We start from the raw sequence: 6,000 nt of genomic DNA, 5'->3' as shown, positions 1-6,000 counted from the left end.
GAGAGTGCTGGAATGTAAATTTGAAATCTGACCTATTAACCAAAATATTTAATAAATCGATAGACAATGGTTTTGTGCCTACTGGTTGGGGGCTGGCAAATATTGTGCCTGTTTTTAAGAAGGGAGATAAATCGTCTATATGCAACTACAGGCCAATCAGTTTGACATCGGTTATAGGCAAAATGCTTGAATCAATAGTAGTAAATAGACTCAGAGAACACATCGAGAGACATAATTTAATTCGTGATACACAGCCTGGTTTCTCCAAGGGAAAGTCGTGTGTGACTATTCTTCTATCCTTTTACACAGGTATATAAGGCGTCGGATAACAATGATAATTACGATGTGATTTACCTTGACTTTAGCAAAGCGTTCGACAAGGTGCCACACCAGAGACTACTAAATAAAATCGAAGACCATGGCATAGGAGGAAAAGTGTTAGAATGGATTAGAGCTTGGATCAGTAACAGAAAACAGCGGGTCACCATAAATGGAGCAAAATCTAGGTGGGGCAATGTTACTGGTGGGGTTACCCAGGGCTCGGTTTTTGGGTCCCTTGTTGTCCATTATGTACATATACGACTTAGACGATGGGATAAATAGTGATGTTAGTAAGTTCGCGGATTACACTAAAATAGGACGCCTAATTAGGTCAGGAGACGACGCACAGATTCTGCAGGCTGATCTTAACAAATTGTTCACATGGTCGATGAAATGGCAAATGCATTTCAATATCTTTAAGTGTAGCGTGTTCAACGTAGGGCTACACAACCCCGAAAATAGAAACAGCTTTGATAACATGTTTTTAGATAAAACTAAGTGCGAGAGAGACTTGGGAGTTCTAGCGATTCCGGACCTTAAAACCAGGAAACAGTGCATTAGTGCCAGGAATAAAGCTAACAGAACATTAGGTTTCATTGCTAACAAATAGTAGTGTAAAGGTAATTATCAAACTCTATCTAGCGATAGTTAGACCCATCCTTGACTATGCGGTACAGTTTTGGTCTCCGTCCTATAGAATGAACATAAATTCACTAGAATCAGTTCAAAGAATGACCAAAATAGTATATGGACTCAGAAATTTGCCTTACGAGGAAAGGCTTAGGCACCTTAATTTGCACTCTCTGGAAAGACGCAGAGTGCGGGGTGATCTAATAGAGGTGTTCAAGTGGATCAAAGGCTTTAACAAGGGTGATTCAAACAAGGTCATCATATTAAAACAACATGGCAGGACTCGCAGTAATGTAAACTGGAAAATTTAGATTTAAGAAGGAAATAGGCAAGAATTGGTTTACAAATAGGGTGGACAACGAATGGAATAGACTTAGTAACCATGTAATGAGCGCTGAGACTATCAGTTGTTTTAAGAAACGGTTAGACATCTTTATGGATGGGGATGATAGGTGGTGATAGATATGGAGCAGCCTTGTGTAAGCCTTATGGTCTCCTGCAGTCTCCTTCATGCTTATGTTTTCATGAGGGACAACTTTGACCTTGAAGTGGAGCGGTGGATTAATGAGGGAATTTTGAGTCCTTGGGAGGAACCGGTGGAGGGTGGAATCTTGCCCTTGATGGCAGTGGTACAGTCAACCAAGAACAAAGTACGACCGGTGTTGGATCTCCGAGAACTGAACCAGTTGTGAGGTGTCATACTGGCGACGATTTTGTAGACGTATGTAGCGAGACCCTATGCAGATGGCGCCGAATGAGGGGGGGCGTCCACGATTGTAGACTTGTGGGCGGGTTACCTACAAATTCACGTGGCGAAGAAGCTATGGAAATATCAACTAGTGAAATACAAAGGTAGAACTTATTGCTTAACCAAACTGGGGTTTGGGCTCTGCTCGGCCCCGAGAATCATGACGAGAATCATGACGAGAATCATGAGGACAGTACTGGAGAAGACTGAAACGATGAAGAAGGACACTGACTGGTACCTCGATGCTATACTGGTGGATGATAGCGTGGTATCAGCGTCGGACGTAGTGGAACATTTGGCTCGGTACGGATTAATAGCGAAGGAGCCGGAACCGGTGGAAGGAGGAGCAGTGTTGGGACTGCGACTGGAAAGAGACGGGGCCGGAAACCTGGTGTTCAGGAGAGGCAACGAGATCCCGAAGGTTACAGACGAAATGAACAAACGAGAGCTCTTCTCCCTGTGTGGCAAATTGGTGGGTCACTACCCGATCGCCGGTTGGCTCCGTGTAGCGTGCAGCTACATTAAGAGGCGGTCGGGGTCGAAAGATTGGGGAGAGAAGATTGATGAGGGCACGCTAACGATGATACGTGACGTCGTACAACGGATGAGACATGATGATCCAGTGAGGGAACATTGGAATGCATCACAGCAGGGCCGAGGCGTAGTGTGGTGCGATGCGAGGAGCATAGCAACCGGCGACGTCCTAGAGATAGGGACGTGGTAGTCGAAGATGGGGCGTGGCAGCGAAAAAAAAAAGGATGACTACCATCACATCAACGTATCGGAGTTGGACGCGACTGTAAAGGGAGTCAATTTGGCGCTGAAATGGGGGCTATGTGAGATCGAAATCAGGACTGACTCAGCCACAATAGCAGGGTGTATGAACTCGGTGCAGACAGCTGAGAAGAGAGTATGCATGAAGGGGGCTGCAGAAGTTCTTGTGAAGCGCCGTCTTGGGATCCTAAGAGAGTTAATAGACGAGTTCGGCATGAAGATAAGGGTGAGCGAGGTGCCGTCGGGAATGGACAAAGCAGATGTACTAAGTTGAGTGAATAAAAGCTGGCTGAAAGTGAAGAAGAACATGACGAGAAGCTTGAAGTGTACGCTGCAGGGTCCCTCCATGCAAAAGAGTTGCACGAAACTCATCACCTAGGTGTTGATAAGTCATTGTTCCTGGCAAGGAAGGTTGACCCGAATATATCGAGGGAAGAAGTCAGGCGGGCGGTGAGAGCGTGCTTCTGATGTCAGTCAATAGACCCCGTCCCCAGGCCGAACTCGGCGGGGGAACTTAGTGTGGGAGAAACCGGGAGGAGGCTGGTGGTTGATGTAACCCACCATCGGCGAGACAGGTACTTTTCAATTGTCGATTGTGGCCCGGGACGCTTCGCCGTCTGGCGGGAGCTGAAGGCGGAGACTGGAGAGGAGATTGCGCGGGTGATGAATAAGATATTTCTGGAACGGGGCCCAGTAGATGAAGTCCTGATGGATAATAGCAAAGCGTTTCGGTCGGAGGCGCTGAAAGACATGTTGGACAAGTGGAACACGAGATGCTTCTTTCGGGCTGCTTACCGACCAAGCGGAAATAGAATAGTAGAACGACACCGTCGCACGATTAAGTCCATCGCCGAGAGGGCGCTAATATCACCCACGGACGCAGTTTTCTGGTATAACATGTCCCCCAGGTCAGGCCAAGACGAAGGCTCGGTTCCGCAAAGAGCCGTGTTTAAATACGATTGGCGACATCCCCAGATGGGGCCGGGGCTACCAGCCAATACTGAAGAAGGCCCCGCCTCAGTGCAGGTGGGGAAGGAGGTATGGGTGAGGCCAAAGGATGGGAAGTGCACGTCACAGTGGACAAGAGGGATCGTAACGGAGGTGAATTCACGGAACAACGTCTCTGTCGAGGGAGTGCCGCGGCATATCTTGGATCTTGGACGTGTGGTGAATGAAGGAGAAAACGAGGAAGAGAGTCACGGAGTGGCGGTGAATGAAGGGGCGGTGTCGCGGAAACGCCGCGACACGTGTCCTCCAAGATGGCTACAGGACTATAAGGTAGAAGATGAAGAAGACGACGAATAGGTTGATCTCGAGATAGGGGGGGGGGCGAATGTAGCGAATGTGGCATGGACGGGGACGCGCGGTTGACACCCGGGGTGGGGGAGTCAAAGGGCGTGCGGCGTTGGTGACCCCAGAAGTGGGAAATGCCCACGCGTCGGTATGGGTGGTAGTATATAACAAGGGCCACGGGTGTATTTACCTAGTTGTATTTTACGGGAAGGGGAGCTATGCTCGTGGTGTCCCGTCTTCATATCTCGTTTAATCTAGACTGTTTTTAAATTCGTGTATCGTTTTTGCACACACCACACTTTCATCGAACTTGTTCCAAACGTCTATTACCCTGTGGGGAAAGCTGTTCATTTTCAGGTATCTTCTATAACTGTCTTTCTTGATTTTCTTTCCGTGTCCTCTTGTATCTCTACTATCCCATTTTATTAAATCCTCCCTATATAGTTTCTATGCCTTTCATGATTCTATAGTTATCAAGTCTCCTCTCTTTCTTCTTTGCTCTAATGTCTGTAGCTCAAATTTTGCTACTCTCTCTTTATATGATAGTTCTGAGAGTGTTGGTGCCAATTTCGTAATTACTCTTTGTATTCTTTCAAGTTTTGTTATTTTTTTTTTTTTTTTTTTTTTTTTTTACTTGGTGACCACGTTGTCGCTGCATACCCCAATTTCGGTCTTATCAAAGTGATTAGTATTTTATTCATCATTTCTTCGTCCAGGTATGTATAAATGCCACTTTGATTGTTCTTATTAAATTATAGGTTTCTCCAAAAATTTTGTTTATATATTTCTCAGGGGACATTTTAATCATGATAATGACTCCCAGGTCCTTCTCATTTTCTACTTTTTTAATTTCTTCCTCTCCCAATTTATATGATCCTACTATTCTTTTTTTGCTTCATCCAAATTACATTATACTACACTTCTTAATATTGAATTCAATCTCCCACTTCTTACTCCATTCCCATACTTTATTGAGATCACTCTGCAGCGACTCACAATCTTCTACAGTGTTCACTTTTTTCAACAATTTTGCATCGTCCGCAAAGCTCATATAACTTTCAATTCCTTTATCCATATCAATATATATATAGCAAACATTATTGGGGCCAGAACTGCTCCTTGTGAACTCCACTAATCACTTCATCCCAATTTGAGTGTTTGTCTCTTATCACCACTCTCATTTTTTTTTCATGCAAAGTCTTCCATCCACTTCAACAGTTTGCCCTATATTCCTCCTCCAGTTTCTAATTTCTTTAACAATTCCTTATGTGGCACCTTATCGAAAGCTTTTTTCAGGTCTAGAAATGTACAATCTCTTTTTTGTATTACATCTATTAATCTTGAATAGAAACACATTTAAGTTTGTGATGCATGATCGTCCTTATCTGAATCCAAATTGCCTTGGATTTAGTACTTTTTTCCCACATGCTTTACCCATCTAATTTTCATCATTCTTTCACAAATTTAACTATTGTACTTGTTAGAGAGACCGGTCTATAATTAGTAGGGTCTTCCTTGTTTCCTTTATATATTGGTACTATATTTGCTCTTTTCCAATCTTCTGGAACTTTTCCTTCTTTCAACGAACTGCTTATGTATTTTGTCTGCTAGTTCATTCCTGCATTCTCTCAAAATCCAGTTTGCCATTTCATCTGGTCCATACGATTTTCTGACATCGAGATTACTCAAGTGATTCATTATTTCATTTCTTGTTACTTCTCTTTCATGGGGTGGGGGGACTTTCTCCTCCCACTCGATATCTCTAAGTAGTATGTTCTCCCTCGTAAACACCAATTTAAAATGCTTGTTTGTAATTTCTGCCATTTCTATTTCCTCTGTGTATTCAACTCCTTGTCGTAGTTTCTCTAATTCTTGTTTGTTTTTCAGTTTATTGTTTACAAATCTGTAAAATAGATTTGGTTGATCTTTATATTTTTCTATGACCTCTTTTTTGTATTTTCTCTTTTGTTCTCTGCACACTTGTACATATTCATTTCTATTAGTATACATTTTCCATTTTTCAGGTATTTTGTCTTTCCTCCATTTTATCCAAGCTTTGTCTCTTTTGTCTTTTAACTCCCTACATCTTTTGTTGTACCAACACTTTACATATCCTTTTTCTTGTTTTTGTCTTGGAACATACTTTTCCACTCGTTTATAAATTTTGTCAAAATATTCCATTTCTCTTCTACTGTTGTTTCCTCCTTGTGTATACTTTCCCAGTCTGCTTTTTT

Source organism: Oratosquilla oratoria, unplaced genomic scaffold, assembly GCF_046742065.1.
Source record: "Oratosquilla oratoria isolate Oo_2021 unplaced genomic scaffold, ASM4674206v1 SCAFFOLD45, whole genome shotgun sequence".
NCBI classification, from domain to species: Eukaryota; Metazoa; Arthropoda; class Malacostraca; order Stomatopoda; family Squillidae; genus Oratosquilla; species Oratosquilla oratoria.
This window is presented reverse-complemented; position numbering follows the sequence as displayed.